Source organism: Myxine glutinosa, chromosome 1 (genome assembly GCF_964187855.1).
Source record: "Myxine glutinosa chromosome 1, kmMyxGlut1.1, whole genome shotgun sequence".
Lineage (NCBI taxonomy): Eukaryota > Metazoa > Chordata > Myxini > Myxiniformes > Myxinidae > Myxine > Myxine glutinosa.
In genome coordinates, this window is record NC_136261.1 from 399,360,674 (window position 1) to 399,381,196 (window position 20,523).

Here is a 20,523-nt window from a genome sequence, read left to right on the forward strand (position 1 = left end):
GGTATGGGCTACGGACCACTTGGGCACGATGGTCCTAACGTCTCCATCGATGCACCTTTCATCTCAGGCCCACACCTGGCATCATCTGGATGATCAAGCAACATCACATCTGCACCCTCTGCCCACTCACGTTGTGTGAAAAAGCAGATCAACTGCAACTGGTTGACAGCCTTTGTCAAGGTCTACTAAGACTCACTGCAAGAGTGGCAATGATGCTCCTTACGGAGCAGGGTCATTTTATGATCTTGCCCACCTTCTACGCACAATAGTGCAGGTGCTACCATGACGCCAAAGGAGATGGTCCACACTTGATTTTCAACCGCACAAGTGATCGGTCTCTTTCTCAAACAGAATTCCAGCATTCTCTTTGCAGTAAAACATCCTGGAATCATAATGATCAAATGTTGCAGGTTTTGAACATCGAATCATGCTGACAGGGTCGCCCAGATAATGCTGAAACGGATAAAGGAAATAATGGTGATAACCTTTCTTTTGAACTGGGAAATTTGTGCATGTGTATGAGGTAAAGTTTGTTTGCAGAGATACTTGTGCTGCTAACTGATGTTAAAGCAATGCACATCTGATGGAACAGCGTGTGGTATGTTTTCTGCTGGCACAACATCTATCAGTCATTGCAAATAACGTCATATAGCCGTGTGGTCAACAGTGACTCACTTGAATACAATAAATGGAACTGTCAACAACGGATGGATCAACGAACAAGAAAACGCCTATGAACGACCAGATCTTCTCGTGTGGATGGTGTATGCAAATTGAACATCCAAATTTTGTAATTTGAGTACCTTGTAAATTGTTGTTTCAATTAATTGTTTAATTTAAACAAAAACAAAAAATGAGGGATTGTAGAATTATGAAGACCTCTACAAGACAGGAGTAGGCGAGTTATCGCAGGCATTCAAATTCAAACTTGTCCTGACCCACTTAATTAATAAAATGTATTGTAATGACAATGAGATAGAAATAGTTTAGTTCTTTGATGAATCTTAATAATACTATGCTCTAGTTCATAATGATCTTGTAGAAAAGGAGTAATTATATTATTGAGATGTGTGTATTTCTATGTATTACAAACTTAGGAATTCAAGAGTATAACTGAAACTCTGGCAGTCTCAAACGTTGCCTTGTGATGGAAAGATATTGTTGCGGATTTGAGAATCCTGTTGTAAATATCACCCTGTGTATATGTGATTTCTTGTAAATACCTCCATCAAGTGTAAAGATCAAAGGTCGTCCCCTTAATCAATCGCATGCACGGAGAAAACCACATACCCTTCTAAATAGTTATTTCTTATTCTATGTTAGTTTAAGGCTCTGTTTCCCATTAGTTGACTCTGCATTGCATCGAATGACATAAGATAGATCTCCCCGACACCCCCATGGCCTCTTTAAAGTGCCAGTAACTTTGGGTGGGGTTATTTGCATCACCTTCACCCCAAGACTCCATTGCACATGAGGTCATCTCGGAGCAGAAGGTGGGAGGAGTCAGCAAAGCGCCAGGAACAAGGCGTGGCTTTGCCAACGCCTCCTCGAGGGGCGGGATCGGTGAGCCCTCGCGACCAATCAAGGCCGAGGCGAGCTCACCAATGGGTGTTTCTGAGAGGCCGGCGGCTTGATCGCGACGCGCCTCATAAAAGGGGGTGCGGAAGGACTGGAGAGTCAGATGAGCGAGGGACGTCAGATGACCGAGGGACGTCAGATGAGAAAGGGACTTCAGATGAGCAGCTTTGAATCCACCGCGCTTTGAGTCCCCGCAGCTTTAACCACCGCAGGTTTGAGCTTTAACGGCGGTTCGACCCGCCGCCATGAAGCAAAGCCGCCGTGCGAAGCCGCTCGAGGAGGGTCGGTGGCTGCTCACCTCGAGCTCACACCAACCGGACCCGCATCCTTCCCGCCCTGTGATCCCGCCTTCTCATCCGTCCAGCCATCCACCTCCTGCCATTCATTCCTGCTTCATTCCCTGTGTAAGACTGACTGTCGTCTGTCCTTTGTGTTGTCTGGGTATAAGTAAGCTTGTATAAGTAGCATTGCACTGTGTCTTCTTTTCCTTTCTGCCTTTATTTTCGTATCTTTCCTTCTCCTTGGTTATTTTGGTCTTGTAAATAATAGTAATAAATCCCTGTTCCTCCTTACTTTGCCTTTTCTTCACATCCGTTCGTCTTTGTGATTTCCCCCATTGAATACCTGTGGCACGATTTGGCCAACGTTTCAGAATCGGGTTAGTGACTGCTAATGGTTCGGGCCGCGGGCCGCTAATCCGCTCGGCAAAATAACATCTTGTCCGCGGTCTCGAACGAGTTTGCTCACCTGCGTCTCTGGAAGGAGCTGGGCAGCTTCAGGACTCACGTCGGTCAGTCACAGACAAGGGGATTAATCCCCCCTTGGTAAGGGGAAAAGGGCCGACGGTGAGATCATCAACAATATACATATCTTTCATGTGCAGTCTTGTGTAAATACTAAGTAGGGAATAGACTTTTTGAAACAAAGAACAGAACTTCTCTGTAATCAAGTTACCCGCTGAGAAGCTAATGGCTATCAAACATCCTCGGCCCCCAATCTGCTCCCTCCCTACTTCTTGCTTCCTAATCAGCGATCTCTGTCCCCCAAATCTACCCCTCCCTAATCCCTCATCAGAATCTCCTCCCCCCTACCCCCTCCGACTTTGAAGACCCAATCATCATTCTCCTGTTGTTCAAAATGATATAAATTGAGCTAAGTTCGCTCAATCAGTGAAGAATTCTCATTTCGACCCGGATCCTGTGCTGTGAGTTTTATATATAATGTATTTCTGTTGTAACCAAATGAGTATTTTCCCAGTGTTATTCAAAATATTGACAAGTGTTCATGGCTTGTTTATGTGCATAAACCTGTTCTTCAACAATATAAAGGATTGATTCGTCCTTGTACAGAGTACTGCTCTCACATCTGAGGAGGGTCTAGCTCCATATACTTACTGGACAGAATTGAATCCAAAGTAATCTGATTTATCAACTCTCCCAATCTGACATCAAAACTCCACCCGCTCAAATTACGCCACAAAGTTAGCTTTCTTTCTCTTTTCGACAGATATTACTTCAGTTTCTGCTCCCAAGAACTTGCTGCTTGTGTACCTCCGCCATTAGTGAGACCACAAAATATTTGACAAGCCACTACATCTCATGATTATTGTGTGGCCATTGGCAACTCAAGGGTGGGCCGTTATGATGCTCGTTTCTTCCTCTCCACTGCCAAACTCTGGAAATCTTTACCTTCTCATGCCGTTCCAAACACTTATGACGTTCCCCTTTTTAAAAATCTGATTTTTTACTTCCTCAAAAACTCTACGACTGTTCTCTCTTCACTTTTCTCTCAATGCAGTTTTATTTTACGCCAGCCTCGATGAGGACTATATACTCCGTGAGTGGAGCAATCAACATTTAAGAAGAAAAATTGCTAAAATGTGCCGTAAACTTTTTGGTTCACGAGTTATCAAGTGACCACTATATTCGTCATGTGTATGGGTCTGTCTGTCCGCAGCATAACTACCCGATGATGTCATCCAATCTTGATGAAACTTGGGTGGGAGGTTGATATCATGATCGAGTTGTGTCCTGCCGAGAGTGGGCGTATGTGCCCATTTTTGGCGGAGCCACGCCCAGAAAAGACGTCTTTTTCGGGGGTAATCGAGTTCAAGCTACATCTTCTCCGAGGGGTTTGGTGGAATATGACAAGGGTTTCGATATTTCGTGAGGCCAATGTCATGTGTCTAGCCCCATGGAGCTCGATTTTTCATTTTTCATTTTTTTTTTTGTCATTTTTCACCGAATTTTCAGTATTGTGGGGCTAAAACAAACCTCATAACTGATTATACATTACTAGCAGAAGTACCCGGCATTGCCGGGCGGGGGAGGGGGGAGGGGAGAGGAGGGGAATGGGGGGGAGGGGAGAAAAGGGGGGTGAGGGGAGAAGAGGGGGAGGGGGAGGGGGAGAGGTGGAGAAGAGGGGGAGGGGAGAGGGGAGAAGAGGGGGGAGGGTGAGGGATGGGATGGGAGGGGGAGGGGGAGGGGGAGGGGAGGGGGGAGGGTGAGGGATAGGAGGGTGAGGGGGGTGGGGAGGGGGGAGGGGGAGGGGGAAGGGGGAGGAGGGGGATGGGAGGGGGGAAGGGGGAGGGGAGAGGGGAAAAGGGAGGGGGAGGGGAGAAGGGGAGGGGGTAGGGTGGAGGGGGGAGGGAGGCGGAGGACGGAGGGGGAAGGGAGGGGGAGGACGGATGGGGGAGGGGGAAGGGGGAGGGAAGGGGAGGGCCAGTCAACAATGACGTTGCAGTTCTCATGGTCGGAGAGCAGCACAACAATCGCGACATCGACCTGCATCTTCGCAAGAGCACGAAGCGGATTTTGGAGACTCACCGATCCTGTGACCCACGCCCTCCAGTACCGGCGTTGCTGGGCGGGGGAAGGGAGACCCGTACTTTCCCAACCCGTACATTCGCCCTCTAGACTCAAGCTCGTATTCGATTCGTATTCGAAATCGAAAGGGGAAATCCTTCGTATTCGAATTCGTAAACACGAAATATGAATTAAAATTTAATTCATATCGCACAAAAACGACACAAAACACGATCGCATAAAGGTGAAAAAACACAATCACTTTTCGCCCTGAATTACGTGCAAACGTGTGACGGGATGGAACATCACGTGATCGCTCTGAGCGACTCAGCGAGCTGCTCTGGCACCGGCTGAGATTAGCGGGTACTTCGCTGAAATGCGCTGAGGTAAATATGAATAAAAAATATGGATCTCGTCAAATATGGTCTCGGCCATGTTTGTTCCAGGCTCAATGGCCATGTCGATGCCAAATATCAAGCACGTGAGCCTCTTCGTTTCGGAATCTATCGGTAACATTACACACACACACACACAAACTGTGTTTTATATATATAGATTGCAGGAGGGGGTGGTGGTCGATTGTGAGGGATCTGAGTGATATATACAGTATTGTAGGAGGGGGTGGTGGTCGATTGTGAGGGATCTGATTGACATATACAGTATTGTAGGGGGGGGGGGCGGGGTGGTCGATTGTGAGGGATCTGATTGATTTTTTTACAGTATTGTAGGAGGGGTGGTGGTCGATTGTGAGGGATCTGAGTGATATATATATATATATATATAGTATTGTAGGAGGGGGTGGTGGTCGATTGTGAGGGATCTGAGTGATATTTAGTGTTGTAGGAGGAGGTGGTGGTCGATTCTGAGGGATCTGAGTGATATATAGTATTGCAAGAGGGGGTGGTGGTCGATTCCAAGGGATCTGAGTGATATATAGTATTGTAGGAGGAGGTGGTGGTCGATTCCAAGGGATCTGAGTGATATATAGTATTGTAGGAGGAGGTGGTGGTCGATTGTGAGGGATCTGAGTGATATTTAGTATTCTAGGAGGAGGTGGTGGTCGATTGTGAGGGATCTGAGTGATATATATAGTATTGTAGGAGGAGGTGGTGGTCGATTCCAAGGGATCTGAGTGATATATAGTATTGTAGGAGGAGGTGGTGGTCGATTCCAAGGGATCTGAGTGATATATAGTATTGTAGGAGGAAGTGGTGGTCGATTCCAAGGGATCTGAGTGATATATAGCATTGTAGGAGGAGGTGCTGGTCGATTGTGAGGGATCTGAGTGATATATAGTGTTGCGGATATGAGGACTGTATTTTTTTGATTGTGTGTATTATTATTATTGTTATTATTATTCTGCGCCTCCTGCCTCCGGAGCTGTGTAAAGGTCAAAGGGCATCCCATAATTAGTCCATAAAGCATCCACACCACAGCTAATCATAGAATACCCCTGTTCAACAGTTATATCTTATTATGTGTTTTAGGGTAAGGCTGTGTCTCCCATTAATTGAAATACTCCATTGCACCAGTGAAAGAGATAGATTCCCTTCATTCCCACTCCCAAAACTTCCATTCCCCCTTTTCGTCAATTGCCATTCGCATTGCCAACTGCATTTTGGGCGGTTTTCTCTTCATCCGCCATTGACCACGAGGCAGGGTTGGGGAAGAAAGGCGGGTCCCCACCTCGTCATAGAGGGGAGGAGTGAGTCAGCCCCACTCAACCAACCACGAACAAGGGGTTGGACTTGGAGAGGGTGTGGAAAGAAACATCGAGGAGGTTCGCGAAGGTTGAGGGGTGGGGCCTATATAACCCACGGCAGGGCGTTTCCAAGAGGAGATGATGAGCTTTTACCGAAACTGTGAGAGAAGTCCAGAGTTGAACTGCAGATCGAGCCACCGAAACTGCGAGAGAAGTCCAGAGTTGAGCTGCAGATCGAGCCACCGCAACTGCATTTTACTGCAGCTGGAGCCACCGCAACTGCATTTTACGGCAGCTGGAGCCACCGCAACTGCAGCCACAGCAGCGTGAGGCCTGGACGGCAGTTTGGAGCAGGGCCGCGAAGGGGCGGCGGCTGCCCAACAAGTCGATTGGGGCAGGACCAGTTGGACCTCCCTATCCCGCCAGCCATCCATCTCCCGCCAGTCCTATCATCATTCCCCGTGTAAGTGTGCTCGTAGTCTGTCTTTTGTCTTGTCCCTGGGTAGTAACAATAAGTCTGTATAAGCTAGCATTTTCACTGTGTCACCTGCGTCTCATGTGCTTGTAAATAAACGTGACTGCTGTCTTTTTGCTTATGTGTGTGCATAGTAAATAAATTTAGTAGTATTTCCAAACCTTTCTTTGCCTTCGTTTTCCTCTTTGCATTCGGTCGCTTTAGAGTTTTCCATATTGGGCAGCCGCGGTGCGATACGGCCAACGTTTGGGTGGAATCGGGTTCTAGTCGGGGAATAACTGTTCGGTCGCGGCAACACCACCGCACGGTAAAATAACATCTTTAACCGCGTCCGTAACAATAGTATTGAAGGAGGAGGTGGTGGTCGATTGTGAGGAATCTGAGTGATATATATAGTATTGTAGGAGGAGGTGGTGGTCGATTGTGAGGGATCTGAGTGATATATATAGTATTGTAGGAAGAGGTGGTGGTCGATTCCGAGGGATCTGAGTGATATATAGTATTGCAGGAGGGGGTGGTGGTCGATTGTGAGGGATCTGAGTGATATATAGTATTGTAGGAGGGGGTGGTGGTCGATTGTGAGGGATCTGAGTGATATTTAGTATTGTAGGAGGAGGTGGTGGTCGATTGTGAGGGATCTGAGTGATATTTAGTATTGCAGGAGGAGGTGGTGGTCGATTGTGATGGATCTGAGTGATATATATATAGTCGCGCGGCAAGGAACATCACGTGATCGCTCTGAGCGATCGATTGCAACTCTGCGTCGTGTCATGGGCGTGGCCAACGTGGCCTCATGCTCCCAGGTGATTGGCTAACTCGAGCTCGAGAGAGCCATAATGCGCCACGTTATGGCAAAAAATATGGATCTAAAGATGAAAGGGGAAAAAACCTATGTGGTGTGAATGGCAATGTTCGTCGCTGAAATGCGAAAAAAGGCAATTGCTTTTCGCTCTGAAATACGTGCGAACGCGTAACTGAGTTAATGGCGGCAAGGAACATCACGTGATCGCTCTGAGCGAATCAGCGCGCTGCTCTGCGACCAGTCAGAATCCGTGCATAATATTCCTCGCTGATATGCGCTGAGGTAAAAATATGGTTTAAAAATATTATGAAATCAACCATGTTCTTACCAGGCTCAATGGCCATGTCTGTGCCAAATATCAAGTATGTGAGCCTCTCCGTTTAGGAGTCTATCGGTAACATTACACACACACACACACACACACACACACACACACACACACACACACACACACAAACTGTGTTTTATATATATAGATTTTCTTTCTCATTTCAAGGTCAGTAACCTTCGTTTTGACATTTCCGGGCCTGGCCTGTCTGGGCCTGTTTCGGTTATAGTCCGTCCTTTGTCATTGAATACCACTCGCTCATGAACCATCGGCGTCTCCTGACTTGTAAATATTGAATTTAGGATGCTTGAGTATCAATACAGAATCACTGAACTACATAGGATACATATAGGAGGTCGTTAAAATGTATCTTATTGATAAAAGACAACTCAAAGGCGAGTGTGCGTATGGCGAGGCCACCTTGGCAGCCCACGAGAGACAGGTAACCAAGCTTTTAATGTGGTTAGTCTGTCTTTTCATCTGTGAATAGAATATCTCAAAAAGTTAACTGCTCTCCTTTGTGGCACCTTAAATGATTCCTCAAAGACCTTACATTTGAGAAAGTCTCTGCACAAACCGGACACATGTACGGACGCTATCTCGTGTGAATCCGCTCGTGAGTCCGACAGTGCGTTGATCGAGTGAACCCTTTACCACAAACATTGCATGTATAGGGGCGCTCTCCTGTGTGAATCCGCTCGTGAGTCCGACAGTGCGTTGATCGAATGAACCCTTTACCACAAACATTGCATGTATAAGGGCGCTCTCCGGTGTGAATTCGCTTGTGAATCTGACACTCTGATGCCAAAATGAACCCCTTACCACAAACATTGCATGTATAAGGGCGCTCGCCTGTGTGAATCCGCTCGTGAGTCCGACAGTTCGTTGATCGAGTGAACCCCTTCCCACAAACATTGCATGTATACGGGCGCTCTCCGGTGTGAATTCGCTTGTGAATCTGACAGTCCGATGAACAAATAAACCCTTTACCACAAACATTGCATGTATACGGGTGCTCGCCTGTGTGAATCCGCTCGTGAGTCCGACAGTGCGTTGATCGAGTGAACCCCTTACCACAAACATTGCATGTATAAGGGCGCTCTCCGGTATGAATTCGCTTGTGAATCTGACAGTCCGATGCCCAAAGGAACCCCTTACCACAAACATTGCATGTATAAGGGCGCTCGCCTGTGTGAATCCGCTCGTGAGTCCGACAGTGCGTTGATCGAGTGAACCCCTTACCACAAACATTGCATGTATACGGGCGCTCTCCGGTGTGAATTCGCTTGTGAATCTGACAGTCCGATGAACAAATGAACCCTTTACCACAAACATTGCATGTATACGGGTGCTCGCCTGTGTGAATCCGCTCGTGAGTCCGACAGTGCGTTGACCGAGTGAACCCCTTACCACAAACATTGCATGTATACGGATGCTCTCTCGTGTGAATCCGCTCGTGAGCCCGACAGTGCGTTGATCGAGTGAACCCCTTACCACAAACATTGCATGTATACGGGCGCTCGCCTGTGTGAATTTTCACGTGCCTCTGAGTTGTTGTTGAAGAACTGAATCTCTTTTGGCACACCTTACAGGTGTACTGTTTCTTTCTTGTGTGAATCTCAAAATGACTCACGAACATGCTTTTATTTTGCATTGAACAAGAATATTCAGTGCATTTGAACTCTTCATCATTGGGAACTTGTCGGTTCCTCTCCTTGTGCCTCTTCAAATCTGCCTTTCTGGTGAAGCTGTGAGAGCACGAGGTGCAGGTGAACTTCTTGATGGGCTTCTTCTGTTCTCCTGCGAAGAGCATTCGTCAATGTTTAAAAATGTCAGCGCCTAGTTTACACTGAATGGAAGCTTAACCTCCCGACGCCAAATTGTATGTTGAGAACATATCAAGTTCAATAATGAACATAAACGCTCTCTAAATAATCTGCAATAAGTTGACATTCTGTAATTCTAGAGCCCACCGAGTCCTGCCATTAAGAAGTGTTTTGTCCCAGAATGTACTGGGTTGAACCTGTCACTCTCCAAATCATCACAAATTAACATATACTATACAGGTACACAGGCAACGAAATGCAATGAAAGACTATTCTGCCCATCTTGCCGACACCACTGTCAAATCCACAAATGTGGGGGAATTGTTTGAATGGGGTAAAGCGAGGATTTTTTTACTCTGCATGGTTTTGGCTCATGGAAGTGCATTGACGCAGAACAAATCAGGACACAACATAACAAAAGGAACAGCAGGAGAAAAGTGGAAACGCGAACAGCAGGGCGGAGGGAGAAAATAGACAGACGAACAAACGGGGGCTGAAGGACAATGCAAATGGTGGAGAAGATGGATACATTAGCAACATTTTATGGAGGGGTAGAGTGGTTCATCAGGTGTAGAAAAGATCATGATTTTAGATGGGTGATGACTTGAGATAGTGGTGAACAGCTGTCTTAAAGATATGGAAGGAAGGATGGCATTGAGGAGAGAATAGCAGGTGGTTCCACAGGTGGGAAAAAGAGGAATAAAAGAGTGGAGGTGAGTATTGGTTCTGGATTTTGGCATTTTCACTTGGAGAGGGTTGCTGGTGGACAGGGTGTATCTTGCAGAAAGCTGAGGGAGACAAAGCACGGAGAGGGCAGAAGGTGCAAGTCCTGACATGTCACCATCAGGTTTTGGAGGAGGGAGACAAGTTTGAAAGCTCATTCTTAAGATTGGACAGGTGTTGTTTCTGGCTCTCCACAGAAGAGACACACTTATTGCGAGCTTTGTGGCATGATCGGAGGTTGTCTTCAGTTGGATTTGCTTTCCAGGAGGAAAATGCAAGTTGTTTTAAAGCAACTGCCTCACCACAGGATTCAGAGTACCAAGAATGGGAAGATGGGTAAGATAATTGAAGACGTTATCGAAGGCTGGACTGAACGCACGCACAGAAGCAGGCACACCGAAAACAGGCTCCTTTTATCTATTAGATGCCCAAAACCAAGGACACTGCACAAATTGCTTAGAGAAGACAGGACTGAGCCAATGGGACAAGTGTAGGTTCTGTAAGGCAGAAACACAAAGCACAAGCCACTTCCGATGCTGATGTAAAAACCTCATGTCAGAACAGCTGTGCACACAAAGGCACAACAAAGTACGTGGAGATATCCACCGGCACATCTGCAAAAAATTCAATCTCCCTGTTTCAGAAAACTCATGAAAGCATGATCCAAAAGCAATCATTGAAAATAATAACGTCATGCTCATGTGTGACCTGATGTTACCATCTGTGGTGAAGATCGGAAAAAAAGCACTGCGACTGGACGTAGCACTCAGGAACAAAAAGGAAAAGACAGCAATGCTAATTGAGGTTTCAGTAACCAGTGAGTTTGGTCGAAATAATGCAGAAATCAAGAAAATCACCAAATATCAGGACCTCAAGAATGAAGTGAAAAGATCCTGGAAGCTGATGAACGCCAAAATTGCACCAGTGATAATTGGGGCAACGGGAATAATAAAGAAGAACCTTGCAGAGATTAAAAAACCCATCCATGGGAACATTGCCACAAACAAACTGCAGTTGGAGGCTGTATGGAGCTGAGTGGTATGGTATCCATAGAAATCTCCATGCATGGCTTGCGGACTTCCTCTCTGGTCGCAGACAACGTGTGGCCCTGAATGGATTTCTCTCATCTCCCCTTCCTGTTCAGGCTGGAGTTCCCCAAGGCAGTGTTCTGGGCCCTGTGCTTTTTCTGGTCTTTATCAATGATCTCTCCGACTCTCTGGAAAATCCTCTCTATCTCTTTGCTGATGACTCCACTCTCTGCCGCTCCAATTCCTCTTCCCTCAGATCGGCAGTCTGCAGCCTCCTCACTCTCTGAAGACCTGGACAAAATCACAGACTGGTCAAACAAGTGGAACATGTCTTTCAATCCTCACAAATCTCACACTCTTTCTATGTCTCTCCGAAAAGATAGACTGGACAACCCTCCCATATACTTTCTCAACAATCCTCTCCAAGAAGTTCTGTCGCTCAAGCTTTTGGGTCAACCTATCTGCCATGATCTTTCTTGGGAAAACCACATTTCCAAGCTGGCCTCCAAAGCCAGTCGCCGACTGGGCATCCTCCGTCATGCGAAGTCCTCCCTTGGCACCCCTGAGCTCCTCACCACATACAAGGCTTTCATCCACAGCGCAATGGAATACTGTTCTCGCCTCTGGGCTGGTGCTCCTGGCTCACACCTAGCTCGTCTTCACGCTGTTGAAACCAAAGCTTTCAGAATCATTGGAATCTCCCGCGATGAAGCCAACTCCAAGGGCCTTTCACTCGCTCACCACAGGCAGGTTGGTGGTCTTTCTGTCTTCTACCGACTCCTCTCTAGCCTAGGTCCCCCAGGTCTGTCTGTGCTCTGTCCACGAAATATTCCTGCAGGACGCACAAGATCTGCCAGCAACCCTCTTATGGTGAAACTGCCAAAATCAAGGCTCTCTGCTCACCTTCACTCTTTCATTCCCCTTTTCTCCCACCTCTGGAAGAAACTCCCTCACTCTCTTCAATCCTACTCCTCCCTCCAGGTCTTTAAAACAGCTGTTCACCACCATCTCTTATAATAATCCACCATCATCCCCCATCCAAAACCTTGATCTTTTCTACCCCCGTTAATTCACCCCAGATCCACTTTTTTGAAATACCGATTTCTTTCCTTGAAGTCCGAGCAGTCTCCATGTGTTTTATACCTCTTCCCCTCCCCCTCCCCACCCCCTTTCCCATGCCTCCTCCTCCCAAGACCTCTCCCTTCCACAGATCTCCTGATGCCCCTGTTCTCTGCTGTTGTACTTGTGTGTTTGCCTCTCTCTCCCCATCTTGTCTCCCGCTCCCTTGATCATTAGTTTTTTTTTTGTCAGTTTGTTTTTATGTGATTAATGTCAGCTCTTACACGAGCCTCGATCTTGTACACAAAAAAAAAAGGCCTCGAGGAGCCAAAAGACCTCCCCCCCCCCCCCCCCCCCTCCAAGTCCGGCAGGCAGGTATGCTCCCCGAAGGTGAAGACCAATAAAAAAATTTGGTCCAATGGACCAACGGGGACCCCCTAGTAAGGAGTAAAAGCATAACAATGAAATAGACCTCCTTCATTTAAATGTTATTTGGCCATCAAGAAAAAGATCTTTCACCCATGTTGATGTTTTTTTTTCATATTGTGCCACCAGATCACAGTGCAATCATGTGATATTCATTACTTCCTCGGAAACGACCGACACACGTCGCTGTAAACAAAATGGCCGACACGGCCCATGTGATCAGAATCTTTCGGACCTGCCACGTCGGGACTCTATACATACAGGGACTCTAGTGTGGGTGGTGAATCAGGACATCAGGACTTTTGCAACCTCAGAATGGACTTTCCAAATGTAGGTTTATATATATATGACGGTTTTAAATAAAGTTTATCACAAAATGTCCATAATTGTTACAACTCACCATCGTCCAGGTCTCTTCTGGCATCTTCAGGCACAAACGAGTCCGATTCTTCTACCTTGATGCGCATGTCTCCAGTCGGTCGTCCCGTCTCCAGGGCGACGGTCCATCCCGATCCTCGCCCCGCACGGCACGGCTCCATGCAGCGACAGAGCTCCGCGTACATGGTGAAGGTGAACTTTCGTGTGGCCAAAGCACAGAGTTGAACCCTCACCGGAGCGGGCTCGGCTCGGGCACAGAGAGCCCCGAAGATCTCGATCCCCATCTCCGTAACCAGAGCTCGGAGAGACTCCTCTGATAGACCCTGGATCTTCAGCCAGGCCGGGATGAGACCGAGGCCTCCCAGATCTCTCACCGACTCCATTGTCCATTAGGAACTCACATCGAGAGATTCAAAATAAATAAATAAATCGCACATGTTTCACTTCCAACATGTCGCAGATCTTCAAGAACTTCGCGTTGCTACTGCAGATCGTGGGGGGGGGGGTCGATTTTTGAAGTGTGCACCCATTGGTCGATCAGCCGCCTGAACACACCTACAGTTGTCTCTTGACTCCACCCACCCAAGGCTGAGACGAAATGATATTGCCTCCATCTTGTTTCCAAGTTGGCCTAACATTACGCTTGTATAGGCCTCTGCTGATTATACACCGTCCAGCTTTGTTACGTCAGATTTCCCATGGCTTTCTTTGGGCTAAGTGTAAATTATAAATAAAGTTTAATTAAGCCCGCACACGTTTCCCATAAAAGTATTGTTCCTTAATATTTCATCGTCACCATATGCGTGTTTTCGAATCGACTCATTGCCGGATTTTAACCCTCTGGTGTCTTCAAGCTGATTCTATCGGCTTCACGCATGCGCCGAAATGTCTCCAAGCCGAATTTATTGGCTCTGGCCGCATTCAAATTTACCGCGCAATTACCGCCTCCTGGATTCGATGTGCCTGCTGTCAATCCGCAAATGATTCAGGTGTACTGAAGCGCTGTGCTACGCGCGCTACTTGTTAGCAAGGAGGAAGCGGACAACGCGGGAAGTTGAAAGAGTCTTTATTACAAGAGCTCCACTGTAGCACTCGAGCGCTCCGGGCTGCGCGCCCGGTGTATATCCCGAGGCCACGCCTACCCCAGGGGCGTGGCCGCCACCCACTTGGTGCGCGGAATGATGCCATCACGCCAGTGAGCTTTCGTGTCTGCCACACGCGCCCCCCCAGAATTCCCGCGCACCTGGAGGGCCAGTTTGCCGGGCAAACGGATGACCCGTCCGAAATGCCCTCTGGCGACTGGCGGCATCCAGGGTGCAGGGATGCCAGCTGGGATGCCTCCGGCTGTACCCGGGATGGGTGCCGGACCAGGGGGCGGCGTGCCGGGGGTCTGCCCGCAGGGGGGCAGCCTCGACGCGGGGGCCGAGCCACAGGCGGTGGGTGGTCCACGTCGAGGTGGGCCGGCTTGAGGCGATCCACTGAGATGCGGTCGGGAGTACTGCCAATGTCCAAGGTGAAATGTTTCACCCTGGTCTCCAGCACGTGGAAAGGCCCATCGTACGGGGGCCGCAGTGGTGTCCGGTGGGCCTCGTGCCGGACGAAGACGTACTCCGCGGTGCAAAGCTCCGGGGCGACGTGCGTAGGTGGGTGCCCATGGTGCGCCGTCGGCACCGGGGCGAACCTCCGGGCAGTCTCCTGCAGCGCGGAGCGCTCCTGCGCCGCGGACCATGGTGCCGTGGGGTCGGGGAGGAACTCGCCCGGCACCCGCAGCGGTTGTCTGAAGACCAACTCCGCCGCGGATGCGCAGGTCGTCCTTGGGCGCCGTCCGGAGGCCCAGCAGGACGCAGGGGAGCCTGTCGACCCAGCCGCCGTCGCAGAGGGTGGCCCGGAGCACGGCCTTCAATGAGCGGTGGAACCGCTCGCACAGGCCGTTGGCCTAGGGGTGGTAGGCCGTGGTTCGGTGCAGCTGGACCCCGAGCCCCCGTGCGACCGCCCCCCAGAGCTCCGAGGTGAAATGGGGGTCGCGGTCGGACGAGATGTCCGAGGGGGCGCCGAACTGGGCGACCCAGGTGGTGATGAACACCTGCGCGACGTCCGCCGCCGTTGTCGCCGCCAAAGGCATGGCCTCCGGCCACCGGGTGGTGCGGTCCACCATGGTGAGGACATGGGTGAAACCCCGCGAGGGGGGCAGAGGTCCCACCAGGTCCACGTGAACGTGGTCGAACCTACGTTCCGGCACCGTAAACGGGGCCAATGGGGCCTGGGTGTGTCGGTGCACCTTCGCGCACTGGCACGCGAGGCACGTCCTGGTCCAGCCGCGGACGGCCTTCCGGAGGCCATGCCAGACAAACTTGTCGGCGACCAACCTCTGGGAGGCCTTTGTGCCCGGGTGGGCCAGGCCGTGGATGGCGTCAAAAACCTGGCGCTGCCAGCCCGCGGGCACGATGGGGTGAGGCCGCCCGAAGGAGACGTCGCACAAGAAAGCCCTGCCCGCGCCGTCGAACAGCACCTCGGTGACGCGGAGGCCCATGACGGCGGTCCGCAAGGCCTGGACGCCGGGGTCGGCGGCCTGGTCCGCCGCCATCCGGGCATAGTTGATGCCAAGGTGGACTGCGTGGGCGACGGACCGGGAAAGGCAATCCGCCACCGGGTTGTCCTTCCCCGCGACGTACCGGATATCCGTCGTATATTCGGACACGTCCGAGAGGTGACGCTGCTGCCGGGCCAACCACGGCTCGGTGACCTTGCCCATCGCGAAGACCAGTGGCTTGTGGTCGACGAAGGCCGTGAACGCACGGCCCTCAAGCAGATGGAGGAAGTGCCTGACCGCCAGGTGAAGCCCGAGCAACTCGCGGTCGAAGGTACTTTAACGGCGTTCGAGCGGGCGAAGCTCCCGGCTGAAGAACGCCAGCGGTTGCCAGGCACCACGCACCCATTGCTCATGCACCGCGCCCACTGCGTAGTCCGAGGCGTCGGTGGTGAGGGCGATCGGTGCATCAGGCGCCAGGTGCGTGAGCATGGTGGCGTTAGCCAAGGCGAGCTTCGCGCCCGCAAACGCCGCGTCCATCTGCTCGGTCCAGGTAACGTCACCTTTGCCCGGCTTCCCACGGAGGGCCTCGTGCAATGGGCACAGGAGCTGGGCGATGCGGGGTAGGAACCGATGGTAAAAGTTTACCATGCCCAGGAACTCCTGGAGCCCCTTGATCGTGCGGGGGCACGGAAACCCCTTCACCGCCTCCACCTTGGCCGGTACGGGGACGGCCCCGTGCCTGGTGACGCGGTGCCCCAAAAAGTCGATGTCGGCGACGCCGAACCGGCACTTGGCGGGGTTCATGATGAGGCCATGCTGGCCCAGGCGTTCGAAAAGCGTGCGGAGATGGTGAAGGTGCGCTTCGCGGGACGCGCTGGCGATGAGGATGTCGTCCAGGTAAACGTACAGAAAATCCAAGTCGCGCAAGATGCTGTCCATTAGTCACTGGAACGCCTGAGCCGCATTTTTCAAACCAAAGGGCATCCGAAGAAATTCGAAAAGTCTGAATGGCGTGATGACCGCCATCTTCGGGATGTCCTCCGGCCTGACGGCCCTCCTCTAACCTGACGTGAGGGCCGTCAGCAAGCCGCTCGGTATGAGGTCCACCTTTGAAAAGAAGGACATGCCTACCAACCGGATGGAGAAGTCCTGAATGTGGGGGACGGGGTAGCGGTCGGGGGTGGTGGCGTCGTTGAGGCGCCGGTAGTCCCCGCACGGTCGCCACCCCCCGCCGTGCTTTGGCACGATGTGGAGCAGCGACGCCCAAGCACTCTTGGAGCGCCGCACGATGCCGAGCCGCTCCAGCGAAGCGAACTCCGCTTTAGCTACCGCGAGCTTCGTCGGCTCGAGGCGGCGTGCCCGGGCGTAGACCTGTGGCCCGGCGGTGGGGATGTGGTGTTCCACCCCGTGCTTGATGGCCCCCGCCGAGAAGGTGGGCCGCGTGAGGGCCGGGAAGCTGGCGAGGAGGCGGGTGAATTCGTCCGCTGCCGGAAGCGTACAGATCAACCTGGCCGGAACTGAACTGCTCAGCAAGCCACTCGGCGAGCCGCTCGATGAGCCGCTCCGGGAGCTGCTCAACGAGGCGGGCAGCGCGCAAGCGAGCGAGCTGAATGTCTCGGCCTGGACAAGCCTTCTGTGCTTTATGTCCACCAACAGGCCATTGGCACAGAGGAAGTCCGCGCCAAGCAGTGCCATAGGCACGTCGGGAGTGACGAACGACCACCGGAAAACCTGCCCTCCGAACCACAGAGAAAGGCAGCGTTTTCCTTATGTGCGAATGGACGTACCGTTGGCAGCAAGCAGCGCGGGGCCCCGGCCCGCAGTATGCTTGTCGGTCGTACCGGCGGGAATGACACTCACCTGCGCTCCCGTGTCGCACAGGTAACGGCGCCCGGATAAGGTGTCCGTGATGAACAGTAGGCTGTTTGAACGGCCGGCGCTCAGTGCCACTACCGAAGGCCGTCCCGGGCGTTTCCCGACCTGCCGAATGAGCACGGCGGGCAACATTGCCGAGCCTCGTGGCCGAAATGGGCGTGGAAAAAACACCAGGTTGGCGGCGGAGGCCGCGGTTTTCTCCGCGGCGGCGGTGGTGGGCGGGGCGTGGTGGCGGCCGTGTGGTGTGCATCAGCATCAGCCACGAGGTGTGCATCAGCCTCGGGATGCGTGACGGCCGCGCCAAAACTCGCCTGCGTGTCCAAAGCCGCGAAGAACTTGTCGGCCTCGGCAGCGAGAGCTCGGGGTTCCGTCGTCACAGAACCGGCTTCTGCCTGCAGGAACCAAACTTCAGCTTGAGCCTCCCAGAACTCGGGGAGTTTGATTGTGACCGTGTTGGTTGCCATTGCTGTGGTGGGTTTGGGTGGTCAGCGACGGCTGACCAGAACGTCGGAGGGTCACCAATGAAGCGCGGTGCTACGCGCGCTACTTGTTAGCAAGGAGGAAGTGGACAACGCGGTAAGTTGAAAGTCTTTATTACAAGAGCTCCACTGTAGCACTCGAGCGCTCCGGGCTGCGCGCCCGGTGTATATCCCGAGGCCACGCCTACCCCTCGGGCGTGGCCGCCACCCACTTGGTGCGCGGAATGATGCCATCACGCAAGTGAGCTTTCGTGTCCACCACAGTACAATTCAGCGATGGGGGGTGAAGACCTCGGCGACAAAAAGATTTCCAATTATATGAAGGAAGCCCGCTGCCACAAGTGGTATCGGAAGGTGTTTTTCAATTTATTCCAAAGGGCCAACCTCAACTCTTATATCATTCTTTGAGGTTCTGTGAGGACCTCGTGACCACAGAGAGAACCATTCGCATGTTTCCCAATAACAAACCTTGGGTTACCGCTGAAGTGAAGGCTTGTTTGAAGAAGAAGAAGCGTGCATTCCTGAAGATGGATGACTCGGCCCTCAAGGTGGCAAAGAAAGAATTGCGCCCTGTCATTGGCAGGTGTAAACGGTCGTACACGGATAATATTGAAGAACAGCTACACGATGGTGATGCTCGTAACACTTGGAGGGGACTCAGGCATATGATGGGCATGGATGAGAGGCTCAAGGATGGTAGATTGTCCACTAATGTTGTAGATTCCAAATTTGTGGATGAATTGAGCGACTTTTACGTGAGATTTGATGTTCCAGAAAACCGAGTAAAATGTGAAGCTCTCTGTGAGGATCTGGATACTCGAGTGTGTCCGATACCTGTAATTTGTGAACCTGATGTCCTGAGGTGTTTTAGGGCGTTGAGTAAAAGGATGGCTTGTGGCCCAGATGGCATTAAGTCTTGTAATCTGAAAGAGTTCTGTTTAGAACTTAGTCATGTTTTTACTCGATTGTTTCAGTTACTTTTGACGACTCACACTGTTCCTATTTGTTGGAAAAAGTCCATTATTATTCCCGTGCCACAAAAGGTTCACCCAAGGCAGCTCAATGATTCTCGACCTGTTGCCCTTACCTCCATCTTGTGTAAATGTATGGAGAAATTGATGGTGATGTTTATAGCATCAGATGTAACTCGTAAACTGGATCCTTTACAATTTGCATACAAAGCAAGACGAGGTGTTGAAGCTGCCTGGCTCAGCTTACTTCATCTAATCACAAGTCACCTTGACCAGAATGGAACCTATGTCCGCGTGTTATTTATCGATTTCTCGTCAGCCTTTAACACCATGCAGCCATTTACCCTTCTGAACGTGTTGAGTGACCTGTGCCTGAACCCCCATATCATACTCTGGGTGGAAAGTTTTTTACGGGACCGTCCTCAGCAGGTGAGGGTGAATGGTAGCTTATCAAAGTTATCAATCTTGAATACTGGTGCTCCACAAGGCGGTGTATTGTCACCTCTACTGTTCAGTTTGTACACCAATGGATGTGTGGCTCTTAAAGAAGTTTGTAACTTTATGAAGTATGCAGACGATACCGCCATTGTTGGCTGTCTTTCCGATAAATCATCTTTTGTATCTTTACCTTGTGGAAGTGTAACTCAGTGTAACTTATTAATTGGCACTGGTAACTTATTAATTAACACTGGTAACGAAGCAGATACATTTTACCTGCAAACTCTGTGAAAGACGAGTTCGTACATGAGTGTCAGGAATGTGCCCGAACATGGTAATCTCTTGTCCACCTGGTCACAGCCCCTGGCTGGAGCACCCCCCTATCGTTTGGTAAACGGAACTCACAGCAGGAGGGGAGCGAGCTGATGCCAGGACTTGGTGCATGCATGACCTCGGGGCATTAGCGGAGAAAGGATTAACGTTCAGCGGACAGGGGATTAAGTCCAGTTTGTCCATATAAACGAGAACAAACGTTGAGTCAAAGGGACTTGTGAGCAGAAGCTCTGACCGACGGAACGGACGAGGACTCATCATCAGACCCTCTGCCCGACGGGAGTGGCGGAGGAACATCGGCCGAACGAGAAGGACAATGCGAAAAGAGTTAACCTGGTCCATTGAATTAAGCGGTATTATTTGATAATTGGAATGAAGTGAAGAACCAGTTAATAAACCAGACCTTTTGTAAAACCTGTGTCCGGTCATTGGAGTCTTGAGTCTCCCCCAGTACTTCCCCTACAATTTGGAGGCACCGCTGACATCAATTGTACAAACAAGTCTTTAAAAGGTGAGTGTGGCTTGTTTTTGTCCAATATGATTTACGAACTTGGAAATAGTTTTGTACATACATGGGGGAGGAGGTGGTCCTGGGGGTTCCGTGCGCACCGATGCCGCGTTATAGGTGGCGTGACCCATCACGAATGGTACTTCGATAAACGACTGTAGCTATTATTCGTGTTTTTTCTAAATGATTTCTGTAAATACGTATTTTTTGCGCTGTCTAAATAAAATGCACCAGGTCGGCGCTGGTCATTAAAGGCCTTA

General features: G+C 50.6%; 1 pseudogene; it reads right to left on the reverse strand.

Moving 5' to 3' along the window:
• Positions 1-315: 315 nt before the first annotated feature.
• LOC144893985 (uncharacterized) lies at positions 316-13,512 on the reverse strand (annotated as a pseudogene).
• Positions 13,513-20,523: the final 7,011 nt, after the last annotated feature.